At 33.7% G+C, this 12,265-nt stretch overlaps 1 long non-coding RNA gene across 1 annotated transcript; it reads right to left on the bottom strand.

Moving 5' to 3' along the window:
* Positions 1-11,148: 11,148 nt before the first annotated feature.
* Positions 11,149-11,817, bottom strand: LOC110036230. Its single transcript, XR_002295218.1, has 2 exons — positions 11,538-11,817; positions 11,149-11,449 (listed from the first exon to the last, which is right to left on the bottom strand). It is a non-coding gene; the product is annotated as an uncharacterized LOC110036230 (long non-coding RNA).
* Positions 11,818-12,265: the final 448 nt, after the last annotated feature.

The raw sequence follows: 12,265 nt of genomic DNA, 5'->3' as shown, positions 1-12,265 counted from the left end.
TTTAGAGTTTATAAAACTCCTACTAAGATTTTACAATCTGAATTTTACTGACCTACTCTATTTAAGGATGTGAACATATATACAATCTTGTGATTGATGCCAGAGAGTAGATAACATTTCTAAGCGCAATGAAATTCCCCTGAATTTCACTTTGGAGATTGAAATCTGTGGTGTCTGGGGTTTAGAATTTATGGGACCCTTTGTACCTTCATTTGGTAATATATATATTTTGATAGCTTTAGACTATATCTCAAATAGATTGAGGCAGAGACTCTACCAAATTGTGATGCTAAAAGTGTTGTTAAACTTTTAAAGAAAAATATCTTTAGTATATTTGGGATACTATAGTGATCATTAGTGATTGAGGGAGCCACGTTATAAAAAGAAGAATTGAGGCATTAGTTACTGAATATGGAATTAAACATCGGATTCCCACAGCATATCATCCTCAAACTAGTCGTTTAACAGAAGTTTCTAATTGAGAGATTAAGAGGATCTTAAAAAAACTATCAAAACTAATATGAAAGATTGATCTTTAAAATTAGATGACACATTGTGTGCCTACAGAACTATATTTGGAATGTCTTTATATAGGCTCATATTTGGGAAAGCTTGTCACTGATCAGTAGAATTAGAACATTAAGCATATTAGGATGTTAGTTCAATTATAATATGAAGGAAGCTGGTGAGAAGAGACTACTACTATTAAATGGACTTGAAGAAATTAGGCAAGAATCTTAAAAAAATGCTAGAATTTATAAAGAGAAAATGAGGAAATGACACAATCAAAAGATTCTTGAGACTAGATAGGAGGTTTTTTTTGTTAATTCTTAATTAAAACTATTTCCTATAGAACTTAAGGGTCTATTTGGGGCAACTGCAGCTTATCCAACTTATCCAAATATGCAGCTTATCCTGATAAACTACTGATTAGCAGCTTATCCTGATAAGCTAGCTGGCTATTTGGGGCAACTGTTCGAAAATAGCTGATTTGCAGCTGTTAGTGGATAAATGATCACTCTGCCCTTGTTAAGTGTTAAGTAATGTTGTTTGTAGCTTTGTAGCAGAACTGTCTTGGCAATATATTCGATACTGTAGAAGAAGAAAATTAAATTATATTTTTGAGACTGTAGCTATGTTTTGAATCTTCTTATTTTTTATCCATAAAAGCCTCATCAAAACACTTTCATCATGCCTAATGAACTAGGCACATTTTTTCATTATAATATATAAGATTGGAGATGAAAAATATGATTTGATGCAACATTGGTCATTGGAAACTAACGTTTGTTTAGCCATTATGCAGATGTTATGGAGAAGACTTGGTGCAACTTTAAGCCAGAAAATACTTTTTGGATACATACAAACAATTAGCAATTATAAATCTGATCAATAAAAAATTCATTTGAATTTGAACTGACTATACATAAGATTAGAAATCATACATATAACATTCAATTGACAAATCAAACACCTAAGGCGTACCGATACGATTGAAGAATGCAAAGGAAGTAGGGCACAAATCCAGGATGAAAGAAGGATACATTGCAATTTCGGGATGAACAAAGAGGAAGTAGGGCGCAAACATGCTTGCCTTGGTCGGAGCGGTGCGAAAGCATGAGAAGATGGGAGTTTCAGCAGTCTCTATAAAAGTCACGAATGAGGAAGTCGTGATCCCTTCGTTGCCATCCCAGCGAATCGCCAGTCAATGATTTTGGTCGAGCGAGAGAAGGGTCTCAGGAGAGACGAGGGTAGGCGGGTAAAAGTCACGAATGAAACGCGGGCCATGGGGTCGATCTGCAACTGCGATTATTAAAGAATAAAAAACGTCATTTTTAAAAATAAATTTTAAACACACTTACCAAATGGGAAGGCAACATTTTGAAAACACCTCCCACACTTATAAGCTACCCCAAACAGGGCCTAAATCCAAGTGGTCAGAACCATTGACTGTAATAAAAGTTTACCTTTTTTTGTGTTATTGATATTAAAGATCCTAAAAGGGATAGAAAATTTAAAGTTAATGGCCAAAGACTTAAACCCTATTTAGGATGGGAAAGACCGCTGGTAAGTGAGATTTTAATGTTGGGTCATCTCATGTAATATCTGGAATTGTCAAGCTGATGATGTTAAACTAAGTGCTTCTTGGGAGGCAACCCATGCCGTGTGGTTTGATTGTGATTTTTTGTTGTTGTGATGTGGTTTTGCCTATATATTTAAATGTTAATTTTTGTGTTTGTGTGTGTTGATTGTGATTGTGTGACATGAGAAAGCTAATCCTTGGTCTTCTCGTTGTGACTAGACTTTAGTATGACTGTTGGAGGTAGTAGAATCAATGTTATCCTATATACGTAGTTCTCAATCAAGCATGAGATTTTCTAGAGTCATGCTAAGTATAGGCATAGGACTGTTCCATAGCACTTCTTTAGGTCTTATTTATGACATGGTTCTTTTTTTAATGTTTCAACCAACCAACTATGAAAGGGGGCTAGAAAATATTTCTTTTTGTTGAACTGACAAATATTCATATTTTATTGGGCAAGTTGACACTTAAGACTGAAAACACATAAGCCGATCTTAATATTATAGGTGTTACCTAGTCTAAAAGGTTTTCCTTACAAATTATATGTAAAGCAACCATCAGTTAATGGAAGGAGATTCCGATGGAGATTAGACTATATAGAATGGTGATTTGATGAGAAGGGGGATGAGTAACTCTCATTTATCACCAAACTAGGATTTTGTGTTTGAACTTATTTTGTGTGATTTAAGACCTGAGGAGGAGCAAATATTGCATATTATATGATTGGAACAAAATACTGGCCTTGCGCATTTGAGCTAGTAGCCCTGGCGTTTAAATGCTACAAATCATACTAGCGCCTAGGCGTCATAACATTTGGGCACCAAGACCTCAGACAAAAGGATCAAGGACTTGACAACACTATTGCAACACTTAAGTGCCACTTTCTTCTTGGTGATAAATTGCCTAAACCAGCCATGTTTAGGTCATTTTCTCGACTCCTCCTCCTCGACTCTTCTTCAGCGATAGAGAGGCGATACCTAGGGCTTCTCCATATCTTCCATTTTTGCTTGATTTGTGTAGCTTTGGAGAGTGTAAATCATTTTTATGAGCTAAATTCTACTTTCTAAGCTTGGTTTTTCTTTTTCTTATAGAAATTTTTTGAATTTTTTGTGATTTGGAGATTTCTAAGGGGGAGCTTGATTAAGCCAATAAATTTCATATTGTGTGCATCCACCATCACTTTTTACCTCATTCCTGTGTCTTTCCATCATCTTTACTCTTCCATGGCTCAAAAAATCAAAGGTAGTTCTTCATTTAACAGAAAGAAATTTGTGGGCTCCAAAGCTCAGGAGCGTTACAATGATCATTTGATAGTGAAGAAACAGATCCTTGAGAAGGGTTTTATTAGCTTTGGAGGAGCACTAGAGAGTATGATTGTAAGACGTAAGTAGGAGGCATTTTGCTACACCACTTGTGTAGTTGTGGTTCCGTTAGTTTGGGAGTTTTATGCCAACCTACCTGATGCCTCTGCAGATTCGACATATGTGAGGGAGAAGTGAGTGGCTATCTCACCTTCATGCATTAATGCAATATATTCTTTTGAAGATTTCCATGATTGTTGCTATTCAAGTTGTACCCCCACTGATGCATTCTTGGAAAAGGTTATTTATGAATTAGTCAGTCGTAGAGGAGTATGGAATGTTAAAAATGGAATTAAAATTAACTTTCCTGCTAAGCAAATGAATGAAATAGCTTGTGCTTGGTATTATTTTATTTCTTCCAAAGTACTTTTTTTGATGAATCTGAGTAGAGTAACTAGAGATCTTGCTTTATTGAATTTCTATGTAAAAAAGTTGAAACCAATCGATGTTGGTTCCATAATTTACTATTTTATCATAAATACCTTTCATGAGGGAACTGCAAATGGTTTGGGGCATCCCTCTACTATGTTTGCTTAGTACCAGCGTGTTGGAGTACCTTTTAGTAGTAGAAAGGAGATACTTCATTCCTTAAAGCTAATCTTTAGTAAGAATATAGGTTTACATAGGAGAAATACATTTTTTAGAGGAGTTAAACAGTGAGGTTTTCATCAGCCTCATGCTTCTATTCCCTACTACTCTGAGAGGAACATTTGAACAATAGTTACAAAGAGTAGAGGATAACACTTATATTTTGCATGGTGCGGTGTATATATTGTCTGAACATTGCTCTCATTTAGATTGGCAAAATAAATGGCAATATGATTATCATGCCAATCTCTATGCTGTTGAGTTAGAGATATATTGGAGGAACCAATGGATTAGCGGGGACAACTCAATGGAGTTCCCAATTTGTCCTCCATAGCAATTATATGAGAAGAGCCAACCAAAGGAGGAATAACCCGAGGATGAGGAAGATTCAAATCATGATGATTAAAATGCCGATAATGATAATGAGGAGGATGAGGATTGATTTTATATAGGTTTGTTGCTGTTATGTTTGTGGATTTATTGGACTATGTTTCTTGTTATTTGGTGCCACTGCTGTTGTACTCTTGTATTCAATTTTTATTTTGTTATTGTGAGCTCATTCCTATTTAATTCGACATTCATTGATGTAGTTTTATTTCACCCCTGTTAGCTTTGATATACTTGTTACTTCATATATGTGTATTGTGCTTAAAACTGCTGATTTTGTGATAGAAACATATGGTAGGAAATGTGTCTGTGCTTTTTCGCTGCTTATATTCTTATTTTAAAGTATGCTATATGCTAAAAATTATGTTTCTAGGGAGAAAAATCATTATAACAACTTAAATTTATTGGTCCTCAATAACATATATTTGAACTGTTATATTTTTAAATTTGAGGAATGTGAAGTTAATTTGTGATTACAACAATTTTTGAGAAAGGAAAAACATAGTTTTCTTATTTTAAATTCTATGTAAATGAAATTAGACTAGAGTTAACATAACTTGTAATTCAATTAGTAGAGAAAAATGAATTGCTTATTTATTTTTGCAAAGAATTATATTTGTGAAATTAGGTATTCTTAAATATATATTTATTAAGAATTGAGTCTTTATAAAATCTTTATTTTGAACTAGTACTTATTAATTTTTTGCAAGCCTAAAAAGTGAACGAGTGTGGTTGGTTTCATTTAAGGAGGTGATAGTAGAATTCATAATTATTAAAAGATCATCTAGATATAGTAATCCTCCTAAAGTTGTGCTAAGGATTAAAATATACATCCTAAAGCAAGAAAAATGAAAAAAAAAAGAGGAAATGAACAAAATATTGAAAGAGGCAAAGCTTGAGGAGAAGCCTTATCAAAAATTGGTTTCATTAGACCCTTTTTAGAGTTGAAGCTTTATTACATTCTTAAGCTTGCTTGTATTTATGGTGTACTAGTAAATCTTTTTAAGTAGAGAGCTTAAATTCTATTTTTCTATCATCTAAGTTACCATAACTAACAAGTATTAATTGTTTTTTAAAATAAATAAGAAGTCATGTTTTCTTGGTTGAATTATTGGTTTTTTAAACACTAGGACTATGCTTATTTACTAGAGTTAACCTAAATATACACTACAAATTTATTGAGGCAAATTTGGTGATAGTTTTAAGGAAACTCACTTTTTCAAATTAAATTAGTTTGATATTAATATTCTAGCATTACTTGAGGAGAAGTAACTTTTAAGTTTGGGGGATTTTGATGTGTGAAAATATTGCATAATTCCATTATATTTTGCACATTTTTTTGGATAAAATTGTACTTTAAAGTAAGATATTTTTTGTTTTTCTTGCAGGAATAATAGGTATTAGGGGTGGAGCGAAGAGGAAGAAACATGAAGCAAAAAGAAGGTGAAATGGAACAAAAAGGAAACAAAATGGGCTGGGGCCTTGACGCCAAGGTGCCAGCCCCAAATCTATGCAAAATAAGAGGTTGGTGCCTAAGCATCAGCCATTGAGTGCCAAGGCCCTAGATCTAAAGGCCAGGGCCTTGGCAGACTAGTTGAGTGCCCATGCGCCATAATCGATATGGGCACATTTATAGCAGTTTGATCCATTGTTCATAGCATCATTTGGGGGCGGACCAGAGGCAAATTGAACAAAGTATGTTTGAGGCTATTTAAAGAAGACTTAAAGAGTTCTTAAGGGGGCTTTTGAAGAGGAAGGAATTGAAAGTTCTACTGATCTTAAAATAGTTATCTTTTGAGTAGAGGGCTTGCTCTAGGGTAGAGAGAGCAAGTTTAATGTAGGGAATTGGTGAGGATCTGAGTGTTACAGTGATGAGAGTCTATAGAAGAACTGTAAAGGCTTTTGTGGAGCATTCTCAATGTTGTATTGAGGAATGAAGATAAGTATTTTTGTGTTTAAAGTATTGTATTTTTTGTAAACATATTGTTATGTAGATTCTCTTGATTTTAATGAAGTTTTGTGGTGTTTTCTCTATGTTTTCTGAGTAATCTTCTCTACCTTTTCCTTGTGGTGATACAATAGGATGTGTAGGAATGTGGAAATGGTTTTATATTGCCTTTAATCTTTCAATGTGATGATTTTCCTTCTGCATTTCATTTATTTATCATTTCGGCCAAATGATTTGTTAAACTACGTTGTGAACCTATAATGACTCATGAGAACTATGACATGAAAAACTAGGAAAATCATGTTGAACTATAGGTAAAAAGCAAATGTACACTATAAAAATATACAAATGTTAGGGAAATAATCATTTTTGGGTTCAAAATGGGGCTTAAAGAAATAAGGCCACTTTAACCAAACTTCTTCATGCACTCGGAAGAGGCTAAACCAGAGAATTATTCATATTTGTCACTAGCCACATTTTAATTTGCATTTTCTCATTTATAAACTCCACTACTATCACTGCAAGGGTAGGTAGCTTTATCACCTAAATATCACCAATTAATAATTAGAATTTTAGTATAAGTAAACTTTAAACTTAATTGCATTGCAGTAGGAACTGTTAACACAACTTAAATTTTTTTTAAATTCCAAAATGAGAACGAGTTAAGTAGTCTAGAATTTTTTCCTAAATTTACTCACCCCATTCTCTGTGGGATCGACATTTCAGACTAAAAAAAAAATCTAATACTATTTTGATTGTGGACTTCCATAATGCACCTGAGCATTGAAGCATTTGACAGGAGCTAGATAGTTTGCTCGGGGTTCCATGGACCCATCCTCTCAAACATTAAAGCACAAAATCTACTAAGCTATGAAGGTAATCGACCTAACATAAATAGAAATCACTTAATCATCAACCCATGTGTTGCATCTTCCAAAGCAATCTAGCAGATTCAAAGATAAATTAAAGAAAAGTCTAAACTCCTATGAATGTAACCAAATAATAAAAGTGATTAGAGATTATACTTGTCAAGAGTATTGATAGGAAGCCTACAAGAAAGAAGAGGAAGCAGATGACATAGTTACAAATCTAAATTACCCTATAAATGACTTACGATTTCATATGAATTGGAAAAGCCTCTAGAATCCTGTACCGTCCTAGGCAACCACATAATCACAAAATAAATGCTAGGCCAGACATACTACAAAGCAAGAGTACTTTTCTCGGGAAATGTAGTATGTATGCAGTGAGCTAAGACATTCTAAGCGTGGAAGCCCTATTAACATGCTTAGGGGTAATATCCATACAGTTGTGATTGTTTTAAAACTAATTTGATGGCCATACAGAAAAACTAGTACAAAAAATAAATTAAAAGATATTAAAAACTTAAATATTCTAGCACTAATATACATAAAAAATAAATATTTTAAAATTAAATTTTATAACAGAGATTTTATCCTAATGAGCCTAGCCATGACGTGACAATATAATCCAAAAGTGAAAAAAATGCGTGAACACAAGCAATGTCCTGAAAAATAAACACTCAATATAAAAGAATAAAATACCAACAATGTTGTCGAGTTGGCTACAATCCTAGAAAAAGAACCCAGACTTCACATTTACATGACCAATGCTGAAACTATATAAAAAAGGTACAATCTGAAATTAAGTTGAGGCACAAGCAAATAGCTCATGATTCTCTCCATGCAGTCCTTGCTCCAAGCTCTGAGAGACATGAAGACAGTCTCTAAAGTAGTGGAGGGACTTCAGCGCTTACAAGCCTAACTAGGAAGTTTACAAATTTTAGCTTTAGGAACCTAGACTTTAGTTCTAGATTGTAGCCAGATGGAGGTACAAGAATGTTTATACTTTATACAATTCTTTTATATTAAAATTAAATTCTTTTTTATATAAAGTATAAACATATTGGGTTAGCTTTAGAAAGGGTCATTCTTGGTATGCTAGAACTTTTGCCATGACGAGTCAATGTTTTTGGGTGTGGTGGGGTGAAGATGGGTTTCTTAGAAGTGGTGAACTTGGGACAAGAAGCTGAATCATGTGCAAAAGCCTTGCATATGACACAAGCATTCAATTTCTATTCATACTCAACTAGTTGTAAAAGATATTTTCCCTTAACAAAATTCAATAACGAATTAGGGAGAGTTGTAGTAGAGATTTGCACACTCACGCAGATGAAATTGAGATGATTGCCTTTAGTAGTAAGTAGGTTAATCTCCATGGGATGTTGATTTTATTGACAATTTTTGAAATACCTTTTTCACTTCAATAACAAAGAGGCAAACTAGGTAATATAATCTAAACATGCATATCCTTAAAGTTATCTTCGATGGGTTTAAATTCAAAAGTCCATTTCTTAAAGATAAATGGTCTACCACTTATGAACCAAGAATCAAAAAGTAAAACCATGCCTACATCCTCAACATATGTAAACTTAAACAACAATAAACTTTGACAAGAGATATGAGATTGATTGTATCTCGCAAGTCCAAATATTCCCAATGGCTTGAAGAAAATTATCATAAATGGGGCATTTCCCAATAACATAACCAACGAGGGCAAGTTTTCATTGCTGCAAACATTCCTTAATTTTTTCATCAGAGGAGATGATTCGATCTTCAGTAGAAGGTATGAAGAAGAGATTGAAGTTAGTAGAAGGGAGTTGTGAGGAGAGCATGTGTTTTAGGTTACAGAAAGGAGGTTTTCTCTAAATAGAAGAGACAGAGAAGGACTGGTAGGGGTGTAAACGAACCGAACACGAACGAACAAAGCTTGTCTTCGTGTTCGGTTCGTTTAAAATTTAGTTTGTTTGAAATAAGCTCGTGTTCGTTTCTTAACGAACGAGCCGAACACAAACCGAACACGAGCTGTTCGCGAACGACGAGTCAGTTTGACATCCATATTATATAAATATACAATATCTATATTAGTATATTACTACTATAGTATATTAATATATTATTATTATTATTTTATTATATATTATAATTTATAAAATTTAATGTTTTAAAATATAATAAATTTTTTATATATAATTATTTTATATTATTTTATATTTCAAACAATAACGATTCGAACACGAACGAACGCATCACTGTTCGTGTTTGGTTCGTTTAACTAACCGAACGAAAAAAATTTGTTCGCATTTGTCTCGTTTACTTATCGAACGAATCGAACACGAACTCATTGACGAACCGAACGCGAACTGTTCACGAACAACGAGCTTTTTTGACAGCCCTAAGGACTGGGGTGGGTGGAGGGGGTTTAAGAGGTGGTCGAACTCTCACTGTAACAGGAGAGAGAAAGAGAAATAAATCAACCAAAACTTGGTATGGTTAGGGAAAAGAAAAGGAAGAAAAGTGGCATAGAATCAGGGTACAAGAAGCCCCCTGGGGATTAAGAGGTAGGAACCATACCAAAGGTTGAACCCTCACTGTAACAGAAGAGAAAGAGAAACAAATCAACCAAAACCCGGTAGGGTTAGGGCAAAGAAAAGGAGGAAAAGTGACGTCAAATTGGGGGTATAAGAAGCCTCATAGAGGAGAAGAGACACATATGAATTGAGTAACATTCTACTCTTACATCCTACCCCTTTTAGAATCCTTTATATACCTACCACCCAATTCCAATGTATTAACTTGAGAATCCCAAACATCAATTTTTATGTACAAATCACCCAATTCTTAAATTTTTAAGATGTGATGTAAAAAATTGAAATTTAAGTAGTTAATATGTTTGTGAATAAGAATCTGGTGGGCAGGATGTAAATCTCACTTTTTATTAATATTTGAGCTAATTTCATCTCATGCACCCCTCATATTTGAGATTTTGAACCAAGAAGGCCTGTGATGACCTTCATAGTTTAAGCATCCCTCGAATTAGTAAAACCATATTTGTAGCCTCCTTCCCCTCTAACTTCTACATTAATTTAAGGTCTACGCAAAAGACGGACAAAATTAGATTTTCTTTATCTAAATAAAGGAGTACGTTAAAATAATGATTAACTTAAATTTTTTTAATAATATACTCGACATTAATTGTTGAAAGAATTTATCAATGATAAAAATGACACTTTTTTATAAGTGCCAAATCACAAATAATACAAAAAAATATGATCCCCATATTTTCGTTTGGAAGCTGACCGAATAAAATGATAAATGTTGGTTCACAAATATCTTAAGTAAAGAAATTGTTATTTTTTTTTGGAAGGTGTTGGGCCACTTCTTGTTATGTAGGTTCTACCGTAATACATTGATATTGATCAATGTTAATAATAGTGGAGCCCACTTAACACGTGATGTCCTACCATTAAACTCGAAATGCATCATTCGGAGTCCTGATATAATATTTTTCCTCTTGTCATGCGCCGACCGTAAAAAAGTTAGTTTCAAAATTCAAATACCCCAAAACGTTAATTTTTAAAAATAATAATTAAATTGGCTAAAAAATCATTAAAACCATAAGATTTCTTAAGTAATGTGCAACGAAGTTGGCGATGAAAAAGTAAATGTAATCACACGGTTAACTATTTTAAAAATAATTATATATTTAAGATTATATTAAATATAAAAATAATTAATTCAAAAGATATAATATCATATAAAATCCAGATGTGCATTGCCCTTTCCCCATCAAGATCCGCGTCATCATACGCACAAATCCCGCCAATCGCAACTCACCGAGTACGAGGAGAACTTCCCCAATCAAATCAATTTTCTCCGAATCGACTTCATTGATCTAACAAATCGAAATAAAACGAGAAATAAATTCCCAAACTCCAATGTTATTCAACATCCAAAATATTCCCTAACGCCAATCATCAAACAGAAGTCATCAAAATCTCAATCAGAAAGAAGAAACAGAAAAAAAAAAAAAAAGTAAAACCGATCAAAATGTCAGTTCACATTATCTCTAAAATCATCCCAAATCGCCAAATCGCACATCACCTGTGCGCCGTAACAAGCGTTTCAATGAATTTCAACGCATGCAACCTCGGAGCAACTTTATCATTCTCTCGGCCTCTTGCCGATCGGATATCGCCTTTTGCGCATTCTCAAATGAAACCTGGAACCAAGCATTTGAGACTTAGCAATCAATGGATAAAGAAAACGCATAAGAAGTTGTTGGCTTAGGGTTCGATCGGGAACGCTACGTTTCTATAAGAGCGATATGCGGATAACAGGTCATAGATGATGGTAGTGGAAACAAAAAATGCCGCGCCGGCAATGGAGGAGACGAGAAATATGTCTGCTTTCATGTTGGAACAGAACCGCCTGATCGAGAAGAGAACTGGGGACTTGGATCGATTGCCGGAACAATTAAAAGCTTGCTGCCGATTCTATTCGATTTGACCAAGCGGCCGAAATTTATAGCCTTGTTGGCCGAAAAAGGAGGGAATTAAATTGTGGGTTGGGTGCAGCGGTGTATTAACTCGCGAGGATTCGTCGTTAAAAGCTTGCCTTAGGAGGACTGTTAGTTTTTATAGAGCCCGTCATTATTTTGTGGCGTAAAAAAAGGCTGTCAAATTTACGTTTGGGAGAGCATCGTATTTGAGTGGCTTGTTTTTTTGTTTTTTTTTAAAATAATAATAATAATAGGACTTTGATGCCATTGAGGGAAACTATCCATACTCTGCATATATGGAAAGTTCTCCTATTTCAAATCACTATCCTAAACAAATATGGAAATATATATCTATTAATAAATTCTTTGATTTCAATTCAATTTTATAATTCTAAGAAAATCAATTTAATTGAAAAAAAAAAAACTTGAAGACTTTTTAAATGATTTTGTAAAAAGAATTTAGCGTGAATTGTGAAATTATTAAATTGATTAAATTAATAAGAGTTGTTTGTGTTCTATGTAAATTTTGCTTTATAT

This window comes from Phalaenopsis equestris, unplaced genomic scaffold, assembly GCF_001263595.1.
Source record: "Phalaenopsis equestris unplaced genomic scaffold, ASM126359v1 Scaffold204015, whole genome shotgun sequence".
NCBI lineage: Eukaryota > Viridiplantae > Streptophyta > Magnoliopsida > Asparagales > Orchidaceae > Phalaenopsis > Phalaenopsis equestris.
Note: the sequence above shows the minus strand (reverse complement) of the source record. Positions and strands in the feature narration are given on the sequence as shown.